Raw genomic sequence first — 11,746 nt, forward strand, 5'->3', positions numbered from 1 at the left:
TAATATTAATCACTGAAGGCATGCTTTTAAAGAAAAATGAACATATTTAAGATGATACCCGTTTCCAGTGCTAACAACAGATAAAGCTGTATATTACCGAACTGAAGGAAGCAAATTAATTACAACAAAATAGAAAATATGCTTTGCACTGTTATTTTTTTTCCTTTTTTTTTTTTTTTTAAAAAAAAAAAGTTTCCTAAAATGGAGCTTATGCCAAAATGCCATGATCTCCAACTGCACATCCTTTGTGAAAGTTTTCAACTTTCCTATTTCCTCTGAAATTTGCAGGTTTTTTTTTTTTCTGTATTTCTTGAACACAACAAGTAAACAAAATTTGTTTCCCACAACCTTTTTAGTCATTTTCAGTCACTAAGGACAAGCACCATGGAGGCCCCCATTGCACCAGACACCCCACAGTCCCATGGTCCTACAGGTCTACATACAACAGGGGAGACAAATACAGGGGAACGCTCATCCCTATTCACAAAGAGGAAATCAAGACACAAAGAATTAATGAAGAGAAAGTACTGGAGGTCTGTGGCAGCTCTAGGACATGAGCTAGGAGATCCTGGATCCCAGACAAGTGCCTTATTAATCCAAACATGTATCCCCAAATGTTTTGACACTTCTTGGCATTTGCATTTCCCTTGTAACACTGGGGGAGGAGGCTCAAATGCAATTTTAAAACTCTGTCTCAGACTAAAATCCTGAAACAGTTCTTGTTCTCATAAGATTTTATAAAGCACCTATTTCTTCCTTTAAGAGAAAGAAAGCTAAAAGACATAGCTTCAGGGATTATTTTTCCTTGAGATGTTCCAATTAAGTAACACTTTATTGGACAGTTAGAGTTCTTTTGTTTGTTTATTTTCTTTTGTTTTGTTTTTTGTTTGTTTGTTTTGTTTTCTGACAAAGGTACACAGTTCACAGATACTCTGCAGAGAAAAGCAGTAACTGCCAAGGGGCAGATGGAAGTGTTGAAAACTTCACTTCTGACAACAGCTAGATGGTCACCCTGCAATTTGTTTCAACACAGCCAGTTGTGTTGCCATAACTTGTTAAACATCTGCTAAAAACATATGGAATCCTCCTGGGGGATGTAAATTGATGCCATTCATCAAACTATTTCACGGCTTCCCTTCTCCCCAAATGACCCCCTCCAGAGAGCCAACTGAAGCAAAGGAGCTCGATGTCTTACGTACAAAGGGATCCCTAGCCAGAAAAGTGGTGATAGCTCCCCTTGAACCTGGGAGAAGGTCCTGTCCTTCTGAAGCACATGAAGTAACATAGTTAAGGAGAAAGGAAAAATAATACAGCATCAGAACTCCAAATCAGCCATCCAGTGAAAGGAGGAAGCCTGGTGTCCTATGGTAGAACTAGTCCCCATTTTGCAGAAGTCAGTTTCCATGGGTGCTACCAAGTTAATCGGGAGACTGTTGAAATTATGACCTTTGGCATGGAGGGCCCTAAAATTCTTCCTGGTGTCACATAGAATAGAATTTTATTAAATGAAGAGAGTTGAACTGTTTGGTGTCTAAACACTGGGATAAACGCTCACCGCAGTGTAAAACGACCGCGGGAAGGCTGCAAAGCACCCGCAGGGTCGGAGACTTGGAGTGTTATGACTGGCACTCGGTTTGCATGGTCTGATGGCTGCCGGACATCCATCAAGCGTGATCCCAGAATTGTTCATGGTCCAGTTCAGTGCCCCGAGTCGAGTGTAGCTTTCAAGGTCTGAGCTGATCTCCAGTGACAGATGGAGATGTCACATCCTAACATGAAGTCCATGAAGTTGGACTGTGATGCTACCATAACCTAATTGGAATTGCTGCCAAAATGCACACACCTTCCTTTTGTTCCCTGAAGCTTCTCTGTTTTCTGTTTTTGTTTTATCAGTTACACCACTTTCTTTCTTTAGTCGAAGATGTTTTTTTCTCTGCGGACCTCTTTCCGCTTGTCATTCATCCCTCCTAGAAGCACACACAGCCAGGGCAGAAAGTGAAATGCACGAGTTTTGCTTCCTTTTCCTCAGTCTCAAGAGTCCTTCTGTGTACGCGTGCGTAAGGGAGCCCTGCTCTTCTGTCAACAAAAGGGGACTTGTAGGAGAACAGGGCACCTCCACGGGGTACGAGGCTGGGAGATTGCTGAACGCTGTGCGGTGGGACTGAGGCAGACTTTGTGCTAGGGTAAGATCAGTTATTTTTAAAAGTGCAGTAATAAAACGAGCAGTCCTTGTGAATCCTTCAGCAGGCACTAATTAATTAGCCTGCCATTTTTACAAGTGAGGGCAAACGAATGCCAGGGATGGGGAGTGATTTCCCCTAGGAGGCATCAAGATTAGAATTTACTGCTCCTAACCTGTGATCGAAGCACTCGATCACACCTCTCTCGGCTACTTCAGACGTGAGGTTTCTTTACCTGACGATGGAAACCCTTTCACTGGCTGGACACTCAGGAGCTGGAATGACTGTCACACAAATACGGTTATTTTATGACTGAAAAATATGAATTATTGTAGGCCGATGTGGAACCCAGGTTGGAACTGTGAGCCCCTTATCTGATTGATTCCTGCTGTGAATATTTTAAACAACATTGTGAGTTACTAGCTGCTGTTTCCTATCAGGAAGAGATAACTGTGGATTTATTAAAGGTTGGAGCCAACTTCACCCCTGGTTTAACTAAACTGATTTGAATGAAAAAAATGCCAAGGACACATGCTTTAAGTAGCTCCTAGTTACCTAACAATATTAACTTATTGTACATACATCGCAGAAGTTTTCAAAGCAAGAAAAAAGAAGCCTCTTCTTGTTTCCTGTTTTTCTGAGCTACCCACAGAGAAGGATCCAGAATCCAAATTCTGCTCTCAAACATCCCCAAGATGCTCTTCCAGACCACTAGAGGCTGAATCCAGCAAACCCTCGAAACCTGAGAAGTAAGGAAAGCCTGGCAAAGGCTCTGAAGCTTCCTGCTCCTCCCTCTGGTATCCAGCCCCTTTGAGCAGCCTTTAATGCCTTGCTTTGGCATTTGCGATCCTGGTTGTGATAACGAATTGCAAAAGTGGGTGTGAAAGTGAAAAACATTAGAAGAAAATGTTAACCGGACTTCTCTGAAATCATGGGAAGTAGAGCTGAGTCAAGACTTAGAAGTTTAGAGGGGAATAGGGTTTTGCCCAAATCACTTCTGCAGCACTGCTTTTAAGACCGTTTCAATTTCTCTGGCAGAGATGCAGAGGGAACAAAGCGGTGCAAGCCCTCAGGTCAGCCCCCCTGTGCAGTTTGCAGTACTGTCCGTGCATTTCCATCTCTCAACTTCTCAGTACATCTCACTGTCTCTCAGACTTTCATCTCCTCTTCTTTTCTCTGGGCTTGTTTTCTCCTCCAGTTTCCAGCACTGTTGCTTTCTCTAGTTCTTTCTTTTCCTCCATGTCTTCCTGTGTTATGCTTTTCTCTTTAACCTGACAGAGTGGGGGCAAATATCTGTTGTAAGCAAAAGCAATGACATGTTAAAAGGATGAGAACGGAAACTCTGGCTTCCTTGGAATCAGCCACTGAAATGGAGCAATACTTTTGTGAAGACCAGGGTACTGATAGAGCAGCTGGTCGCCTTCCAACGGGGATTCTCGATGTTCCAGGGCTATAATCAGGCAAACACAGAATTTGCCAACCAAGGCTTTAACAGCCGTCCCCTCACCTGAGCCAGAAATGGCTTCACTAATGTGCAGCATGTGCACGAGCCACTGAAGAGCCTTCACCCTTCATCAGTCAGAGAAGTGCAGTTGGGTGTGCAGCAGGACCTGCAGAGGCAAGGGGATAGCAAGCTATTAAGAATGAAGCCTAATGGCCCCTAGAGAGCACGGGGAGTGGGGAAATAAAATTTTTTAAAAAACCTTCACCTGAATTTTAATCACACCCAAGGGAAGACATGAGATTTAATACAAAACATTACACAGCTGCTTTGCTACACGAGATTAACTTCATGTAACAGGATGAATAAAAATATTCCCACTCCAACTTTCTGAAACATTCTGCCCTGAGGCGGTGAGAGAAATGGCACAGAATACAGAATAAGGCAGGGAGATGAGCTAGAGATGCTTTTAAGCTCTGCATAAGTCACTCATCCAAAGCTGGGCTCTGACACAAATCTCCTTCAGCATCTCAAATTAATAATTCATCTTTAGTTAGGCGATCATTACAAGATCCTATTTTTTGTAGACAGACAGACAGAAAGAACACATAAAAGAGTTAATGCAGGCCGGCAATACTGTGGATCTTTGAAAGCAACAGGCTAAGATCGCACCTCTTAGGTTCTCCTAGTGCTATGCTAAGAGCTTGGGCATTTGCAAAAGGCTGCAAATGTGCCTGGGTGAGGAGTGACCCACTTCTGCAACTGGAAGCTGGAATGCCTCCCAGATGCACACATGATGTTTTGGCAACAGAGAGAGAGTGAAGTTCAAGGAAACTAGGGAGAGAGTTCAAAAGAGGAGTGTGAACAAAAATGCCAAAGCAGCAAACCATCTATCTCTGAACTCTTTGACATCCGTCTGAGACAAGCTGCTATCAAGGTCACACGAGATGTCTGTGGTAGAAATGAGGCAACTTCCCTCAGCCGCCAAGGGAAGTTCATGCCGCAGCCTGCCAAAGTCAGCAGGGACTCAGTCACAAATTGATTTACAAGAGTATCAGCTGGAGGTATAACCTTTTTGCTTTTCAAGCTGTAGAGTAAATGCATGTCCCTTGACAAGTAACTTTCCCTGGTAACCCATTTATGAAGCAAGAGTGGGATTTCCTTAGTGCTCAGCCTGACAGGCACAAAATACACGTCCATAATCAACAATTTTTATAAGTCCTATTCCTGATGAACAGTTATCAGAGACATCCAACTGATCATCATGCACATTGTGCACATATCTGTTTGGGGCAGCAGTCCCATTCAGACCTGGAAAGTAAGCAGCTTCTAGCACTAACTAGGCCTTGGAAAAAAAATCCAGCTCCCAACCATTGCTTGTGACTTAGATGTGATTTTCTTCTTTTACAGCAGATGAGAATTCACAATTTCAGTGTGATGCCAGTCACAGAAGGAGAGCTGCCCAGGACAGCAGCCTGCTTGGGGACAATGTGCTGCCTACTTAGCCTCAGCCGGAGCTCTGGAAAGGCAGGCGGTGTCTGCGGCTGCCGGGACAGAAGTCAGGGTTATTCAGAGCAGATGCAGCAGGCACTTACCTGATCTCTCCCAGGTCTAGCAGTGGTAGCTGCAGCAAGCTCAGTTCCCCAGTGCTCTCCCCTTCAGCCTGCAATTACAGTTGTACCCCTTCCTGCTGCTCTTCCCTTGCCCATGGAAAAAGCAATCTTGCCCCAGTCCCTCATCTTGAGGGCTGAAAACGTCTATGCTGTTGAGAAGCCTCGAGTCATCCCCGGGCATTGGTGATGCTCTGTGGCTGGAGGTGTCTGAGTGAGAGGTAAATCAAGATGTTTGGTTATAAAGCAAGTGACACGTCTCAGAGGAAAAAAAGAAAAAAGGTGTTATCTTTTGTAACCAGGCCAAATGCCAGCTCCAGCTAAGATAACAGACATTCTACTGACTTCCTGCAATTTTCCTTTAGTGAAATATGATCCTCTTTACTTCCTGCCAGAGTGTCATTTAACACTGTTTTGCCAGCCTACCGTGATTCACTCAAAGGAAACTGCATTTTAATAAAGACTAAAGTAACTCCAGTACATTAGAGATGCATCCAAACCGTGAGGTTCAGAATGAGATTTAAATACGTATTCAGAGGCTGTGTGAATTCAGAGGTTTAGTTCAGTGAAATTACCAATACTCTTTTACTGTGGGAAAAAATAACAACCAACTGACCAGTTAAATACATGGATGACATGAGCGCTCCTGTCTGTATCCAGAGAGTAGACGTTACTAAAAACATTTATTCAGAACAACAGCAAAAACCCTTTTCCTATAGCACCCTGATCTCAGATTCCAGCAGCCATCAATCCTATCACCTGGAAGCAACTGCTGCTCCTAGACACTGTACTGAAGTGTTCTCCAAACGACAGCTACCAGCCAATTTCCACTATCTTTCATCACGACAGCTACTGGGCCAAATCTATACCAGCACTTGCTGTGTATATTGCAGTCGTGCCTCAACAATGCTTTGCCAACAGCGTCAGGTGATAGAAATGCCTTCTCTTAACACATCACCTGAAACAAAATAAACTTACACCAAAGCTATTTATCCCTACCTGTAGGTTTGCACTGGAATAAGCTAGCGCACCAGAGGAAGACGAAACAGCTCCCAAAGTATGCAGGAGGAACTGTTTTTCTCTTCACAATGGGTTTCCTCATCAATCAGGCACGTTCATTAAAGCTTGCTTCCTTTAGCGGGATCGCAATAAAGGGCAATTATGGAGGAGGAAAAGGAGTACGGAGTTATGACTTGCCATCTTCCAGGATTTGTCCTGAGGATTAATTGAATCCACCGCTTTAAGGAAGCCGAGTCCCCACTGAATGGGTGACTGAGATCTTCATATTCTAGTGTGACTCTGCTATAACAAGACACCCTTTCTGCACACATCAGACCACATCCTTAGCAGGAACATTTGATACAGAGCACAAACCCCAGGCTAAGGAGGAAAGGTACAGCTATTCACTGCAATCCAGGTAGTGGCAGAGCCTCAGGATCTACAAGGCCAGCTCCGCTGTAGCTAACAGGCAGTTCCTCTATCAAGTATCATGCTGTTCATGTGTTCCTGCTTCTCCCCCTCCTCCCAGAGCACCGGTGGTGGTGTTGATGGAGGTGGGATTACAGCCAGCTGCTCCTTGACGTGAGGTGTGTCAGGCAGTGGGACACTGCTCCCAGCTCCAGAAGCTGTCAGAGCCATCACGGATTTATATTCTGTGGAAGTAATTAGGGACTCCCCGTTGCTCCTGCACTCACCGCCCATTTGTAGGGCAATCACATCAGACTAGAGTCGTGCTCAGTCCGTGCTGCCAGCCTCCCCTGCAGCCAGTGGAGACTATTAAGAGAGGTTACTGGGGCAGATGGAATATTCCCCACTAGAATGCACACACACAGATATAGATTTTGCCCTTGTACATTGCCTGTGGCAATTTCCAGCAGATAAATGAAAGCTCCTCTTCTCATTGATTTTTTTTTTTTTTATAGTAATTTGCATCACCTCTTGCTTCCAGCCCTAACAAGCCCATCTCCACTCCGTGGTACAGGCACTCATTCATGTTTATTTTCCTGTCTGCCTGTTGCTTTTCCTGTTCATTGGCTCACAATCTCCACGAGTAGCACAGAGATACAGAGCCGTTGTGCTATGAGGCTGGAAGGGGAGCTGCTGCTGCTGCTCACCAGACTCCTTTTCATAAGATTTGCACAGAGAAAGGACTGGCTCTAAAATGGGTAAGCAGATTTCTTCAGCTAGCTTGGGTCCTTTGCTCACCACCCACAAACATGACTAGCAGCTCAGAGGCTCACTTTATCCTCGCATCAGGAGAAAGCTTTCGTGGAGCAGTGAGTTTCTTCGTCAGCGGGCTTCCCACTGCCATGGGAGGCTCACCGGGGGAGCAGGACCCATGATTTTGGCCAGGACGAAAGGCCAAGCTCTTGCAGTTTCCTGCCGACCAGCAGATCCCTCTGGCAGAGCCCTTGCCCTCCCCCCTGGGTGAACTGCAGTTGACCCAGCGAATTCAATTAGAATGGTTCTTCCTTTATCAAACAAACCCCACATGGCCCAAACCAAACATAGCATATTTGAAAACAAATGGAATGAAACGGCCCTAATCCACTCAGACGCTGTCCTCTGCACATGTTCCCTCCGAGTCAGCCTACCCACAAATACAATCAGGGAATCATCAGGATCCCAGCTGGTCTGCAAGAGGAGAGGAGCGTCTGACCCCGCTGAGCAGAGCGCACCACAGACCAAGGGCTCTACCACTCAGCCCCTTGCAGGGCTTGGCTGCGCTCTTTGGGCCAGCCTCCTGCCTGCCCCACTCTCTGGCCCTTAGGGAAAGTGGGAGAGTGCCTCAGCTGGAGTCCTAGGGAAGAAAACTTGCGTGAGCTTGACCCATGCCATCTTCTGCACACACAGTACCATCACGTGCAGCCTGCACAAACCACGCTGGCTGAAGAACTTCTCTGCAAGCCCCCCCAGCAGAGACCACACCACCTTGCTGGGAAGGCTGTGAATCACTTTGGCCATTCCACACATGAAGATGCAGGAAGCATTTTTCCTTCATAGCACTACTCAGATTGTCAGCACTGGTATTTATGGGACCCACTGATCGGCTTGATCAGTCATAGGAGGCATGCCAGCATGAAAAAATATCCACATCACAGCGGAATTCCCTCCCTGACTTACCCAAAGGCGGACCACAGGTGATGAGAAGGGACGCATGTTGCCTGCAGACCTTCACAGCCATGGGTGCTGCACCTATACAGCAGCAAGCAGGCAAGTGCCAGGGCAAGCGGGCCAGGAGGGTTCAAAGCCAGCAAATCGGTTTCCTTTCCATAACCTGTATTTATTTATTTATTTATTTATTTAATCACTGTATAATACATATTTCTTAGGTGAGTTTAACAAAACTATGAAAGAAGAAATCCTCTGAAACTAGACCAGAGATCTTAGCAAAATATATGCGAAGAGACCGCTGAAAAGCATAAATTAGAGATTCTTGTGTTTTCTAGCCCAGGCCGCCCGAAATGTAAGGCAGGACATACATACCCGAGTGCTGGCCATGGGTTATCCCGCTGGAACCAGTAGCCAGTGCTCCAAATGTCTGAGATGAGCTAATCTTTTGTGCCACTTCCTTTGCCCCAAAGCCCTCAACAGGTTTTCCATATTCTCTAAAATACTGGACGTGATTTCATTTTATTTTATTTTATTTTATTTTCTGTCAAAAGATTATGAAGGTAAAAGGGCAGTAAATCAAGGGGGAATTTCTGTTGTGTGACCCAGCTATGTTCAAATTAAAGAACCAAAAGTGACTTCCAAGAAGTTGCTGCAAAACCCAAACTCACCCCAGCGAGAGCTCCCTAGGGACACCGAGGGGCAGGTTTTAGCACCCACTGCTGCTTCTTTTTCCCCTGCAAACACTTCCAGTAGGGTACTCACGCAGCAGCACGGTCTCCTCACCAGGAACAGACTGAGATGTCTCCGAGGGAACTTTTGGGAAGGCCTTCGGAGGGAGCTGGAGGAAGCAGTACCATCAGCGGGGCAAATGCACTGCGTACAATGGAATTCACTGGGAGAAGGCACTGATCTGCTTCTACTGATCTGGAGATTTCAGCAACTGGGAAGAACGCGTGGAGTTGCTCATTTACATTTTGTTACCCACAATTCACTTCCAACTCATCTATTTCCCACAGGCACCAACATCAAAGCTGTGGAAACAAGCTATCTTCGCATGAAAGTTTTTCTGTTTAATTAAATATTATAATCTAAGGCCAGAAATTCCTTCTTCTGTCACAGCTGGAGAAAGCATAAAGGGAGAAGCGAGGGTAGAGGAACAGAATCCATCAGTCACTGTACAAAGAGAGTGATTGCTTGGCTGTGGATGCTTAAAATTGCCTTCTGACTGCTTGGCTCATTCGTGCAACATATGGCGAAGCATGGAAAACCCACCTATAGCCCAAAGGTCACTATGCCACCTGCAGACCCCAGACAACATGCAGCCTTGCACAAATACACATGGAAGTAATTAGGGAGGCAAGGGAGCTGGGATTTGAAGCGGAACCCCCTCAAGTCTGCCACATTAATCCTTTCAGCTGAGCTGGAGAAGAAGTCTGAATTCCCAGGGGTCTGGTTGCTGCAGCCTGGAGCCCTGAATGGAAAAAAAGTTATTTACTGTTTTCCTGCCACTATAACGTGCCATTGCGTTTGTGGGGTTTGGGCGGGGAGGAAATCCTAAGGGAGTTCCAAAGGGGCCAGGTTTGCTTCCTTGTTACCTGCACAGCCACAGCTTGGCAGGCTGCTTTCTCTTGCCAGCATCACTGAACGTGCATTCAGTTTAGAAATTACATTTGGGTTGCTCTTCTAAAAGTACTCACTAGAGATCCAACTTGCCAATGCCTGTTAGTCTTCAAGCTTCTCTTCCTGTAGGTCCAAACACCTGTGGTCTTCCTACCACATTTGCTACCAGGCAATTTGAAAAATGTACGATGCCAGACATCATTCCCTTCACAATACTGGCATATTCTTCTTGTCTCCTGCCTACTTAATTCCACTGGATTTATCACCTCTTGCACATAGTTCTCTTGGCTTCTGCTTTTTCTCTCAAAGGTTCGCTGCTCAGGCCACTCCTCACACAAAATTACGACTTCACATAATGAAAATATCACACAGTAAACAGGGAGGGTGGCTCTGGTAATGTTACTGAATGGAACAACAAAAGCAAAAACCTTCTCACCAAGACTTCACCGGAGTCCCAGGGCCAGTTTCTCAGCTTCAGTGTCCTTCTTTCCCACGCACAGCCTTGCAACAGGACTTAAAGGCAGAAAGGATTTTTTCCCCAGCAAACAGGGAAGGTACAGGACAAATGCAGATTGCCTTTCCTGGGGCTTATACAGGCATCAAGGTACTTCTAGTGGCCGGAGATCTAAAATATCCAGCATTTACATATTGGGTATACATAGCCAGATTTTGGTAGCGGAGCACGAGGAGGCTGCAGGGTGGCTGCTGTGGGAGGAGGCCAGGGGCTGCCCTGTGCCAGCCAGGCAGCTGCAGCCAGCTCCACCATGCACCCACCACAGCTGAGCCCATCAGCCAAGCTGGTGGCACCTCTGTGAAAATTTATTTGTGAAAGGGCAGAAAATGCCACAGAGAAGGAGGGGGTGGTGGTGGCGGAGAGTGAGAAACAGCAGAATGCCAGGGTCAGAGGAGGAGGAAGATGAGGAGGTGCCCATGGCACCAGCACAGATATTCCCTGCAGCCTTTGGGAGGATCCACATGGGAATGGATTTTCCTGACAGAAATCAGAGCAGAGGAAAGGTAAGAGGGGGAATGAGTGAGAGAGAAGCCACTCTGACCTGTAAGTCTCCATCCTTGTCCCCCTGTACTGCCTGGGGGAGTGAAGAAGTCCAGTGAAGAAGTGAAGTTGAGCCAGGGCAAGAGGGGATAAAAGGTGCTGGTTTAATCATTTTTGTTTGTTTGTTTCCCACTACCCAAACTAGTAACTACATTTTATTTGGCAATAAATTAATTTCCCCAAATCTGTTTTGCCTGAGACAGTAACTGGTAAACGATCTCCCTGTCTGTATCCCAACCCGCTAGCTTTCTCATTATTTCTTTTTTTCTATTTTCTTCCCCTTACAAGCAGTGGAAGAGAGGGAGCAAGCAGCTGGGTCGAGTTGGGCTGTTAGCTGGGGCCAAGCCACCACAATATAAAAGCAAAGCCTTTGTAGACCACGTAATCCAGCACCCAACACACCCCTTAAATGAAAATAACTGGTTTCAAGGCATACCAGAGTGTGCAGTCTCTACAGACTACTAGCAAGTGGCACATCATGCTCATATCACTTCATCACATTGTCATATACACTTGGTGAAAAACGGGCCACTGCATTCATCTCCGTGCCTCCTTCACTAAGGGAACACCTCTCATAAGCCCAACCATCTACGATGTTTCTATGTCACTGATCCCCTAGAGGTTTTCTACCTAATTTTAAACTAACTGTTTACATTTTCTGGATTGTGTCAAATAAACAGACACCGCTATATGGAAGCTCAGGATACAGGAAGGGGCAGGGATGGGG

This window comes from Oxyura jamaicensis, chromosome 5, assembly GCF_011077185.1.
Source record: "Oxyura jamaicensis isolate SHBP4307 breed ruddy duck chromosome 5, BPBGC_Ojam_1.0, whole genome shotgun sequence".
Lineage (NCBI taxonomy): Eukaryota > Metazoa > Chordata > Aves > Anseriformes > Anatidae > Oxyura > Oxyura jamaicensis.